The following is a 13,659-nucleotide window of genomic DNA, read 5'->3' as shown; positions in this document are numbered from 1 at the left end:
TCAGGTTAATCTCGTTGAAATGACCTTAACGCCACAACACGGCAAATCTCCGTTAACGAGCTACCGCCGATCGCCCTGTGCATGGGGCTAGACGGCCAACACGTTAACGAGCTAACTGCGCTAACACACTAGCTCCCACCCATGTAATTGAGCATTGCATGGCACATCCAACATACTGTTTTACTTTAGTGCATGACTCGCTTACCTTCAGGGTCATACGTCACATGAAAACCAAAATAATTCCAAACGCCAGATCTGAATGAGGGTGCGGGAGGTCCATGTTGTAAGGAGAGCTTAACTTCTGTCTCGCTAGCTTGCCCTGCGCTCTTCCTTCTGATGATGCTGTCTGTGTTGAGCGCTCAGTGAATCTGCGTTCGACTACTCCGCCTAGGCTGCACTGTCGAGCCTAGGCGGAGTAGTCGAACGCAGATTCACTGAGCGCTCAACACAGACAGCATCGTCAGAAGGAAAGTTGATAAAATAAATTAAAAATTTTGTATTGTTCGATACATATGCGTACCGAACCGAAAGCACTGTATCGAACGGTTCAATATCGATACGAATATCGTTGCACCCCTAGTAAATATGTATATTGCCATTCTCTTGAGGGAGACTGCACTGATGGGGCTGAATAGAGCATCCGGAGAGGGCAATTTAACAGGCAGCGATGAATGCCCTGTAACATATGTCATCTTGTCACACACACAAGTTGACGTCAACATCATGATGCAGAAGAGCGGGCAGGCCCATCTGCGGCAGGGGTAGACCCGGGCATCCGGAGCGCTTCGTCTCTTTCATTTACCACGGCTGGGCGCTGAGTACGAACGCAGGGTTTGTGAATGGCCTGTTGTTAATGAGGCCTCATTCGGTGCAAGGAGACACCCAGGGCTACCGCTTAGTGGCATGCCCTCGGCCGACATGAATAAAAAAAGCAGAGTGGGATCATTAGGCCCCCGGATGCCCGAGGGGTCCGGCACTTTAATCACGTTTGCGTAATGAATGCAGCTGCTTTGAATCACTGCTTATTCATAATGTCCACAGATGCGGTTGTAATGCAGTGTTAATGTTACTGCTGATCTGCCAGAAGTCGTGGGTCTGTGTGTTCACAGACAGGGGCCACTCTGTTGGTTGGATAGTGTAACAATGGTATGACAAGCCTAGGGTCACGTTAGATTGATCAACACCCAGAGATTTCTTCCTTTGCCCTCATGAGTATGGACAATGCAAATTCAAATGTTGGCATATGGCTTAGGGTCACAGAATGAGGGTTACTTCACATATTATGCAATAAGATGGCTTCTACATTTGCGTTTTCTTGTATTTTCAATGGGCATAATCTGAGAAGAATCCCTTTCTCCACAGTTTTCACATAGTTTCCAAGTCTCTGACTTTCTGCTGAGAGTGCAAAGTCTGTTTGAAGTGGTCCTGCAATTTGAAAGTATGATGAATTGTGCCAGACTCCAACAGTTAATGATCAAACAGTTTGTTTTTCCATTCACTAAAGAAATGAATGGCACATCACTCTTCTTCCTTTGTACCAAACTATAGCTTGAGAAAATTGCTAAAATTTCTATCCTTAGGTGGAGAAATGATAACATGGTTTGTTTGCTTTTATGGAACCTCACAAAACCTTTGTGATCACATCCTAATGAGTGACCTTTTCTCATTTGTCCTCTTCAGAGACTCATTTATGCCAGCACCAAGCTTTTCCCTCAGCTGTGGTCGCAAACAGCGTGTCACTCTCATCTTTTTGATGTTCTCTCAACGCCTTTATGCTATTCAAAGAGACACTGAGTGTTTCTATATGTTAACTTGTCTCAAAAGTAAATTCATATGGATAATCTTGTCAGTTGGCCAGTCCTGGATCACGTGCACTTCAAGGCATCTGTCTCTTTGACTCTACTTTTCTTTCTCTTTACGGTTATCATTGAAATTAAATTGTGCCTAAGGGATTTGGAGTAATTGTGTACAGCCCCTTAACAATGTATATTAGTTTTTGGAGTATAATGTTGATCACTGTCTCCTTTGAGACCATTGCATGCCTGCTTTCTGTCCATGCCAAGGCATCTGCCTTCTCACTATTGAAAGTTAGAATTAATCCTCAGAAGGAGCTCCCATCCTAAATGGGTAAATTAATTCTGTTTGGTTTAAGTCCTCAAGTACATCTGGACTGTCTAAAGGGACGAGAGCAATGGCTGCTGTCTCAAATCCCATCTTTTGTGAAGCCCAGGTCTGTTCATGCAGACACACTACGCAAGCATAATGCCTGCTGCAATTTTATCTCGATTTCTGTGTATTTGCATATGCATAGGCTGAATCATTGTTGTCATTTTAATGAAGAGGGAAAACTCCCTCACAGGCAAATACAGCTAAAAGAGACCATTTTAATGGCAGACATGCCTTCATGATCAGCTTTAATAGGCAGCTTTAAAGGGGAGCTGCATTGAAGTGGAGGACATTAAGGAAAAGCTTAAAGTAGCTCATAAACTGCTTGAATCCTTGAACGTTCACTGTCATTATCCAAGAGGATGGACAAAAAGCATTCAATTTCGAGTATCTTTTCCCATCATTGTCTCCTGTCACCCTTACCCGATTTGTGATTTCTGAAGGAAGCATCTGAGTGATGCTGATGTATGAACAGATCTAAGTACTTTTTTGTCTTTCTTTACTTTAAAGGATGGTGCTTTGCACAGACGTGCCTTTTGTGGTCTACCTATTTGAAGTTGTACCTGAAGAGTGATATGAATGTGTGTAAAAGTGCAAATCATAAACGTAAGGTGCACAATGATCTCTTTGTGGAGTTCTATAATAGCAGTGCAACTTTGCTGTCTAAACAGCTATCATACTAAATATGTCCTAATACTGTTACATGCCAAGGTCTGTGAAATAATAAGTAGGACAGATGAGAAGAGTGCAAATCCTTATGGATAAAGAGAGGATACTAAAACCACTAAGGTAAGTGTAGTTGTGGTCAAAAACTGGGGTCAGGGGGGATTTGATATTCTGAGATGGAACAGAGCCATCACCAGGGTGTCAAAACATGTGCAACAGTGTAACATGTTAGGATTACATTTTAGACTTTCACAACATTAGCACGTATCTGCTGCTGTCTCAGCATCAGACACTACAGGTAACCTTAACTGTAAAGTTAACTTTGGGAATGTTTTGACAGCTTGCAAAAGGCCAATAGAATGCTATCGAGTAGTTCTGATGATGTTTTGTTTCATTGGGGTCATTCTTTTCAGCTCATTGGCACTGTGCTGAACTTCTATTTTATATATATATATATATATATATATATAAAAAATAAACTGCTTGTGGAAAGATGCTAATATCTATACTGATATGGACCGTGTAATGTGTTAGGAACAAAAAGATGACAGAATGTATGATAAAATAAAAATTATCAACCTACAGGGGCTGAAAATGGAAAAAATGATGCATCAGGCATCATAGTTAATTTTTGACAAAATTTCATTACAGAAACTTAAATTGCTACTCAGTGGTTTGTATGGCTCCCACGTGCTTGTATGCATGCCTGACAACACTGTGGCATGCTCCTAATGGGACGGTGTTCTAGGGATTCTCCTCCCAGATCTGGACCGGGACATCACTAAGCTACTAGACAGTCTACGGTGCAACATAATGGGGTTGGATGGACCAAAATGTTAGGATGTTTCTATTGGATTTAGGTCAGGCAAACATAGGGACTAGTTAAGGGTATTAATTGCTTCACCCTCTAGGAACTGCCTGCATACTCTTGCCAGATGAGGCCGGGTATTGTTGTGCAATAGGACAAACTTAAGACCCACTGCGACAGTGTAGGGTCTGACTATGGGTAAGGATTTGATCCTACTAAGTAATGGCAGTCAGGTTACTGTTGCCTAGCCTGTAGAGGCCTGTGTTTCACTCCATGGATATCCTAGTGGTTGATGTCCTGGTTGGTTCTGGTCATCTATGGGAAATGCAGATTAAGTTTCGTGGTGCCAAGCAGTGGGCAAGGGCCAACTATAGCACGTTGGGCTATTAGACCACCTTCATGAAGTCTGTATCTGATTTGTCTGAGACACTGACACTAATACTGCTGAAGGTAATTTTGTAGGTTTCTAGCAGTGCTTGTGCTTATCCTGATCCTCCTTGTACAAAGGAGCAAATACAACTCCTGATGGGTTATGGGTTAAGGACCTTATATGATCTGGTTGAGCTCTCCTACCTGCCTGTCTCCTGGATTCTCATCCAGTTCTTGAGACTGTGCTGGAAGAAACAGCAAGACTTCTGGCAATGGCACATAATGATGCACCATTCTGGGTTGACACATCATCAGTTCAGGTATCCTCTCATGCTAAAAAAAAGAGCAAAAAAAATAAATAAATAAAAAATAAAAAAAGAGCAAAAAAAATGTAGCTGAAACTGATTACCCCCCCCCCCCCCCCCCCCGCTACTTAACTGACCAAATCAATATCCCATAAGTTTAACTGACTGATTATAAAATGTTTCTTTAATAGTTGTGCAGTGTAACTGACACTAAAATTAGTCTACTTAAGGTTATCATAAGGTAATACTTATGATAACCTAAGTACATGTATCCTACCTATATATGTTTACCTACTGAAAACATTTTAGCCATTGCAACATTGTTTGTTTGTTTTTTCGCAATTGCAAACTGTTTCAAACAAAAAAGTTAAAGCATACTTCAAAATAAAACAAGGATACTATGTTGGATTATGTCAATTAGAGATGGCACAATACCACTTTTTAATGTCCCATACCGATCCCGATATCATAAATTTGGATATCTGCCGATACCGATATGAATCTGATATTTTGTAATCAATAAAACTGTTTTTTATAAATATCTTGCTGCATTTTGTAAAAGTTCACAATTAAGTTTTAAAAAACAAGAGACTGAAACTATTCTGTCATACCTGCAAAAATACACTGCACCCAAAACATTTTATAGTTCAGCAACACTGATCAATCTAATAAATTTAAACCTACACCATCCCCCCTATTCTGGTATTTTTCTGGTATTTTAAAGAGTACTTAGGTTGCTTAATATTTCCACTATCTAATAGGGTTGCCAACTCCCAGCAAAAATATTAGGGAACCAACCCCCGCCCTCCACCTCATGATGCTTAATTGATGTAATCAACTTAAATTTAATGCAAGTGTAAGACAAATGCACAGAAATCAATTATTTTTCTACAGTAATTAAATGGATTCAACATCTTTCTTCAACAGACTTGCAGACTGCACAGATTGTACCTTCCCAAAGGAAAAAGTACTATAGCTTAATAAGGTGTATATATGACTTATTACTTACTATATACAATGATGGATTTCTATACATTTAATCAGATGACCACTTTTTGTTGTAAGATTCAGATAATTATTTATTCAAAGTTTTTAAATGACATAACAAAGAAAAGTATTTCTCTGTGCCCCCCTCTCCCTGTTAATGCCCTACCTGGCCCCCCTGGCAAAACTTTGCTAGACCCGCCCCTGCACAGTTACCAGCCATCAGCTACGTAAAAAAGGATCCTGGAGTTATTTATCTCTCAGAAACAGTTCATAACTTCTCTTCAACTCACCTGTTCAGCTCTGATGTTTCAGTAAGGACATCTCCTGGTTTCATCTTCATGTTTCACTCTCACTACATATCCAAACGGATATCATGACCAGCAGCTTTTACAGCCGTGGCTCCAGCAAACCTCAGCTGATACTAGAAAGTAATATTAAATACATTCTAACAACAGCTTATCACGCTTAAATGTGCTACTGTTGTTTATCCGCTGGTCTCCTCTTTCTAACGCAAAGTGGGCGATAAACAAACAAGAAAGACGGGACTTGCGGCAGAAAAGCCGATCAGCTGATCATTGATCAGTTTCATGTTTGAAGTGGTGGTGATGATTGTGATCTTATTGGTTATAGCCATGATGTAAGAGGTCCCATTGAATGACTCCCACTATTATGCTAGCATGTGTAATATGGTCAGTGCTATGAACTACTGCTTTATTCACATATTTCATGCTTTTAATGACCATGGTTCATAATGGCCATGTTGTCATAATACTACTTTCATTAGGCGGTGAGTAAGATTAGATTGCCCTGTATATGAGTATGTATGAGCCTCCTTGACTTTCCAATTCTTATTAGTTTGTGCTGAAGTATAATTTTCTTTCTGTACTTCACATGTTAATATAATCTCTGAATGTTGATCTACTCACTTATGTTCTGGTTTATTTCTATCTATTTGGCCCAACATCTGCCCCAGTTTTGGTGTGGATGTGCATGTGTTTTTCTATTTCCTTTAGTGAGGCCAACAAGCAATGTTTCGAAGACTGATGATGCTGAGGTGAATTAGACATTTGTGTCACTGGGGTTTGCGTTTTGTTTTTTGTTCTGGAAATATTCCTTACTGCTTTATTACTTCTTTATAACTATGACTTTTAACATTTTTATCCCTATTTCTTATTATATGGCTCTCACTATTATTTATTTAAGTACTAAGGGTGAATTTTCCGTGGGTCGACTAGATATTAAAGTTACGTAGGAAGTAGGTTCACTTTTTATTTTTTTGCGTCTTTGGAGAATGCTATATAATTTTCTTCAGTAAAATGATTATTCTTTGCTTGTGCCTGGCGGTAACTAGTTTATACTTTAGTATTGGAGCATCTATAAAAAATATAAAGGGAAAACAATAACAGTGAGACACACAGGCTGAGGAAATACAATACACTTTTGGCCTCGGGAATCAGCAGAATGAGCAGACTGCGCATAACCAAGTGTTTACAAATCTGTACAAATGGGAAAGTTTCTTGTTTGCAGCAGTTTCGCATATTCAACTATTTAACATGTTGTTATTAGGTAGGTCTGTGATTTGGGTTTGTTTTCTGTTCAGATTTTCCACACCATTGGGAAAATCTGTTTTCTCAGATTAAAACATTAGTGCACAATGCTGTTGGCTATTACAGAGAAGTGATGGTTTGAAGATGAAAATGTTTCAAGTATGATCTTAACATTGCCTTTGACATTTCAGCCAGACTCAATAATTCATTGCACACATCAGCTTTGTGGATTTACAAGCCTATCAGTTGTTTTTGGTTTGCTTAATTAGAACGGGAAGGAAGACATTTTAATCATCAGTATGCAGCCACATGTTTGTTAAATGGTCTCTCTAACCATGTGATGCAGTGCCGTTATTTGATTATGCTTTTCAAAACATTGTCTGAAAAGAAGAACAATATCTGGGTAGTGTTTTATGTTTGGCCTCTGTGTCATAAGCATAACATATCTTATAAGTTTAGTCAAATGAATTTCACTATCGTTTATGTAATATATGAAGTCGCCACATAGTAAATGCCAGTAGCTTGGTGGCTATAGCTAGGCTCCCCTATAAATTGAAATGGAGCTTGGCTTACTGCTGAATTGTTTACCTGTACAAACATGCAAAAGTATCTATTTTAGCATGTGTACTTTTATTTAGGTTTTAATATGCAGCATTTCAAAAATCATTGTTATAATGTGATTTATTTGTGCATTCATTAGCGATCTTAGATCCTGTATTTTTGTTACATGTCTAGGCAGGCCACATCAGACTTGGTGTTAAAATTGTTGCTGTTGTAATTGCTACCTGAATAAGGTCAGGTTCAACAATATTTAGCATGTACAGGTGTAAGATGATTAGGCGTACAGTTGAAGCTGTTTTAATGTCATTATCAGTGGAAGTTGTTGTCAGGTATACTATCTATATATATCGAAAGAGGAACAGCAAGTGCAAATGAAAGGATAAGCAGAAAGGGGAATTTACATATTATTAATCCATTTTCTCTAAAAATAGACCTTACCATCTGTTGTCCCCTTGGAATGAATCCTCATGCACAGAACTTTGTGGATAAATATTATCAGTCGGGAGAAAGGGCTTTGTTCACTTTCTAATCCAACTGTTGTTAACTGGTAATGAAGCCAAAATGAAAGACTTGACCTCTGTTTAAACCCACGTGTTATTACAGTACGTGCACGCATAGAGTGTGCATAGAATGGAACGAGACATGAGAAAATGAATGAATGATGGCGAGGTATAGAAGAGGTTGGGATACGGAGAACTGTAGAGAAGGTGCAACTTTCAACTTGGCCCTCATCCAGCCTGCATATCAGCTGTCTGTTGAGCTTTTTCAAAGGCAATTTATTTTTAGATATTTCAAAAACTCATTTGAAGGCAATTTTCACTCCATGGCTGCAGCCCTCGCCGTTAGCCTCTTCCCTCTACGCCAGTCGCATCCCCCTCTCATGTGGCACCCGATGTGTCGCAGAGCCCGTTTCTTGGCATCAGCACAGTTTTGATTTAATTCTGAGGGCCATCTGTAATCCCCTGCAGGACACAGAGGCTCGTAGCCCCACACAACCACACCGCTATATCTCTCTCTTTATCTGCCTTTCTTTTCAGTTTCTCTCCCAGGACCTTACCTTTTCTTTCTTCTTCACTATCAGCAGCCCTCCCCATCCACCCACCTACCCCCAGGCTCATTCACCCCTCCGTGGGACTGTCAGTACATCTCATACATGCAGGGATAATGGGATTTCAGAGAACCAAAGACTTACCTCATAAATTCACAGAGACCGATATGAAGCTGAGGGGGACAACTACTGATGTTCAGTTTGTATTTAATAGGTTATGTTTGGTAGTTGTTATCAGTGCATAATACACATGCATATCATCACTTGCTGTATCACTGAACATATTGAAGGCACTGTTTCCTATATATTGCCCAGTTCACTTAGTTAATATAAAGAGTTTGAATTTGAATAAAAATTTTGACAGCCTGAGATGTTCTCATGCATTTCCAACTTTTAAAAATAAAGTCCTGACAATAAAGTGTATATTAACAGAAAAGTAAGCGCTTTATCTTTTCCTTTTTGGGTTGGTCTCATCGTACTAAATCATTTTAAAAAGGACAGCACCTGAAACACTTTACTTGCCCCCATCCCCACAAAAAAGAAAATCTGGACCCATTTCCTCTAGACCATTTGAAGCCCTTGCACCTCCTTGTTCCTGAACTGATCACACAATTTAAGTCTTGGCAGTTCAGTGCTTTGAGTGGATGACTGGACTGGGCCAAGAGCATCTCTTCCTGCTCGCTTTACCTCCCGGCAGTGACAGCAGATCGTGTTATTGACGAAGCAAAGATGATGTGGTATTGCTAGAGCAACGTGTATCACATTCACATGTTGGTTGACAACCTGCGTGTCATCTCTCTGCCCTCTAGCTCCATCACACCTAGAGAAATGGTTGAAATGGAAGATGTTGCAGCGTGAAACATAAATGTCAATGTTCTTAACTCTTGCAGAAGTTTAGAAAGCACATATTTGCTACCAAAAAGTTCGACTAGCTTGGTAGAAATATCTTTCCCGGACATTGCTCTTCCCAGGCTGATTGGAACTTACTTTGAGAGTCTGGCTGTCAGGGTAAAGCAGTTTGGCGGTCAGTTGACTCTGTAAGCTCTGGTCAGAGATAAGCACCTGGCTGGAGAGCTTTTCCATTTCCTCCCAAAGCGCCCAATCAAGTAGTGGCTGCAACTCAGCACTAAAGAGACCTAAATACTCCTCGTTCTTCCTGTCTCCCTCTCCCCTGTGGTCCCACCGACTCGCTCTCTTTCTGTGTTTCCTTTTCTTTTACTCTCTTCAAACTCTTACTTACTGTCCCTCTCTCGCGCAAAAAGCTCCTGTGAGACAAAAACCACCCAGCGCCTTTTATAGGCTTCATTGTCACTATCAAATATTTTATCGTTTTACCAATATTTATCTTTGCAGTACCTGTCAGGGGACACACAATATTGAGTTTATGATGAGGTTGTCCAGTTTAATTCCACTTGTGGACACTGGAAAAGCTTTGGCTGACTGAAGTGGCAGGGGTTGTGACACCTCTGCGTGTGTTAATTGAAATGATGAAGGAACCACCATGCCTGTAGTCTTTAGCACCCTTATTCAGGCAGAAAAATCAGACCTATCTTTTTTTTTTTTTTTATGTTATTATGGTTTTGTATCTGGATTGATAGGTTTTAAAGTAAGATAGACTTGGAGGAGGATGTTTATTGGTTGAATAAAGATGAATTTGCCACATGAATTTGCCAGCAATGCCCCAGGAGAATAAAAATTACTGATTTTAACTTTTCCAGATAAAAAGCAGATATCTTAGAGGAGGATTCTGAGGCTTTAAGATCATTGAGATATGGATTATGCAGTAGCAGCTCCAGCTCAATATCAGTCTGAGGGCCTGTGTTTGTAAATTGAGTGTGAAATGCCATCTGATTTGTTTTTAAGATAAGTTTGGCCTTTACAGGTAATTGCACTGAATGAACTGGCGAATGGGAACGTGTTCTTCAGAAATTTGCCCTATATAGCCTGTGTTTTCATTTTTAATTATTTATCTTCCTGCTGATTTGATAAATTTCCTTTTTTCCATGGCTTGTCAATGGGAAAAGTCCCATTTAGGCTTACAGTGTGAGGGTAAGACGTTATGTACTTAGTGTAACATTCACCACCCAATTACAACCGCTTAACTTGCTTTCAAAAATAAGATTAAATTTACACGACATCTTTGAGCTAATTCTGCTGTTGTCAGTCAGATTGTTGCCCTTTTTTTAACACCCTTGCTTTGTCTTTGTCATCTGAGTGGCTCTGGTTTTTCTTTCCTTTTTTTTCCCTACCAACAGCACGTGATGTCTTTTAAAAGTGCTGAGTCAGTGGATGCTATGATAGGCCGGCTGATGCTTTGTCTTGCTTGTAACCTTTGCTGTTCCTCTGATGTCCATAACAAATTGCCCCAGGGTATCAGCGTGATCATGCAGTGGCAACACAGCGGAGGAATAACAATAAGCCTAACCATGCTGCAGTTGTGTGTCTGTGTGTGTGCACGCGTGTGTGGTGTTACTGCAGCAAGACAGTTTTTAATTACACTCTTGAGTATCTTTATTTTCTTGCAAACTGACATTGTGCTGCCCATTTCCGTTCAGTCTCCTGGAAGCCAATAAACTGATTAAAAATGCCTTCCTCGTGTGTGAACAATGCTGGGTGGAAAAGCGAAAGATTACTAGAAACAGGCTTACCTTTTTTCAGGCTTTGGGCCCAATTTTAATTTATAGATATGTGGAAATTCTTAATTTCATGTCTGCTCACCTGGTAATGTCCCTTCGTATGCAGGAACCACTGGCTTTAGTTAGGGTCTACATATTTGAGTCACGTGAGTGCTGCAGAGGTTGTAAAGTTCTCTGTTCAGTACACGCTCAAAGTCCTTGATGAACAAGCAGATGATTTCAGCAATGAGCTGCAGGGGGAGGACTTTGCATGGATAGTTCCACATGTGCACAGTGTTTGTACACTTGCTGCTCGGTCTCCTGAAGACAGTATATCTAATTTCAGAAATCATTAAGTTCTTTAAAATGTTAAAGTATTTTTCAAGAAGTGTATATCTATATATCTTCCTTTTTTGACAACCAATTTGTGGCTACTGAGTCTGTACTTGGTTATCCTCAGTCTCTGCTTTTGTTCTTCTTTTATCTCTGACAGCAGAAAGATTTTCAGCTAATTTATAATCTCTTTTTAAAGCCAGATAACTTTCTAATCTACTTTTGTTTTTATTTTCTTATTCCTAGTGTTCCAGATAGGTTTCTTTGTGCTTTCTTATACTTTTAGTCTGAAAACAATGGTGCAGAATTATTTCACAAAAACCAAGAACTACACTGGTCAGAATTATTAGTGTCCCTGCTAATAGTCAGTTGTGTATCCTTGTTGCTGGTATCAACCCGTAGTCATTTATTGTAGTTTATAACATCCTCACACACATCTCCTGAGTAATCCCAGCTCCTTCTGTTTTGGCAAATCTCTCAAGCTCCTCCATATTTGATGGTCTTTTGATGATCTTCTGGAATGGAACTTGGTCTGCAGTTTACTCCACAGATTTTTAAGTCTAGGCTTTGTTATTAACATACTTCAGTCTGCACTGAAGGTGTCTCTTCTGCAGAAGTGGGTTTTTTCTTGGTCTGTAACCTCACAGTCCATTCCTGTGTGGCTTTCTAATGATTCTCATCTTTGAGACTACAATTCCCAACTTGGCTAAGTCATTCACAAGTGTCTTGGCAGTTGTTCTGAGGTCTTTAGGTTGAATTCTTGCAGGTATTTAGTTGCAAACAAAATGCATTAAAATGCATTAATTTATACTTCAGTATGTGATTTCTTTTTTTTCTTTTTTTCTTTTTTTTACACAGTAGGCAGCACTGTTGCCTTAAAGCAAGGAAGTCCTGGATTTAAATCCATCGGCTGCTTCTGTGTGGAGTTTACATGTTCTTCTCATGTCTGTGTGGGTTCTCCCCAGGTACTCCAGCTTCCTCCCACAGTCCAAAATTATGCATGGGGTTAGGTTAATTGGTGATTCTAAATTGGTCATAGGTGTAAATGTGAGTGTGAATGGTTGTCTGTCTCTCAGTGTTAGCCCAGCAAGACATTGGCGACCTGTCTAGGGTGTGCCTTTTGCCCTGTGATACGTGGGATGGACTCCGGCCTCTCACTGACCCTAGTTTGGATAAACCCTCCCTCAAGATGTTAGGCAGGCATGCTCTGTGGAGGTTTTTAAAACCAAGCTGAAGACACATTTGTTCACCCTATCTTACATGTCTTAATTCTATGGCTTTTAGTTTTTAAATTTTTACTGTTTTTAACTTGTATTGTCTTTTACCTGTATTGCTATGTATCGCTTTTATTTTTTAAAATCTTTTTAGTTTCAAATAGTTGTACAGCACTTTGTTTGAAAGCGCTTTATAAATAAAGTTGTTATTATTATTATTATTATTATTATTAAATGGGAGAAAATGGATGGCTGAAACTCTACAATATAACATACCTATAAACGTTAGCATATGCTACTTCCGGTGCGGAAACTCCTGTGGGGAGCTTTAGACACTAGTTATTTTTCCCAAAGTCTTTGAACTCTTTTGCTTCTTAACTCTGCAAGGCTTGTTATGTATTGTGGGGCTCTCTTTGGATTTCTTGATAATACTTCTCACTCCAGCTCTTGACTTTTGGAAAAGCTGTGATAATGTTTTCTTTTGTTTTTGCTTTCTCCAGTGATGACTCAAACCCTTTGTGAAGTTTTTGGCGTGGTTTGTGCTATGGCTCAATAAAAGGTCAGTTTTCTAATGCTAAAAATACCTGGCGTTTTTTTTTTTTTTTTTTTTTTTCCCTGAAATAATTCTGTTATTGTGTTCTAAAAAAAAATCTATGTTATCTAAAGTAAAGCAGCACGTTTAGGAATGCTGAATGTTGAAAATCCCTTGCTCTGTTTGGGGAAAGAAAATCTATTTTATTTTGACAAGAACTTTAAATTTTGCGAGGGGCGCTAATAATTTTGTCCTCATGTACAATTCTGATGTATCCAAGCATCCATCCACAACAGAAACTAGCTTACACATAAAGTAGTGAAGAACTAAAATGCTGCTAGTCCTTCTATCTGGACCTGATAGGCTTTTTCATAATCAGGGTCATTCCCACGGGACCTATGAGGCCCCATCACACTCTGAGCTCAGCATGATAGATGAGGGCTCTAACCGTTGAGCCAAGCTAGCGCTAACACCCTCTGTCGCTACCTCCAAAAATCTGAGCCACACA

This window comes from Astatotilapia calliptera, chromosome 17 (assembly GCF_900246225.1).
Source record: "Astatotilapia calliptera chromosome 17, fAstCal1.2, whole genome shotgun sequence".
Classification (NCBI taxonomy): Eukaryota; Metazoa; Chordata; class Actinopteri; order Cichliformes; family Cichlidae; genus Astatotilapia; species Astatotilapia calliptera.
The sequence above is the reverse complement of the archived record's forward strand: the minus strand, read 5'-3'. Positions refer to the sequence as shown.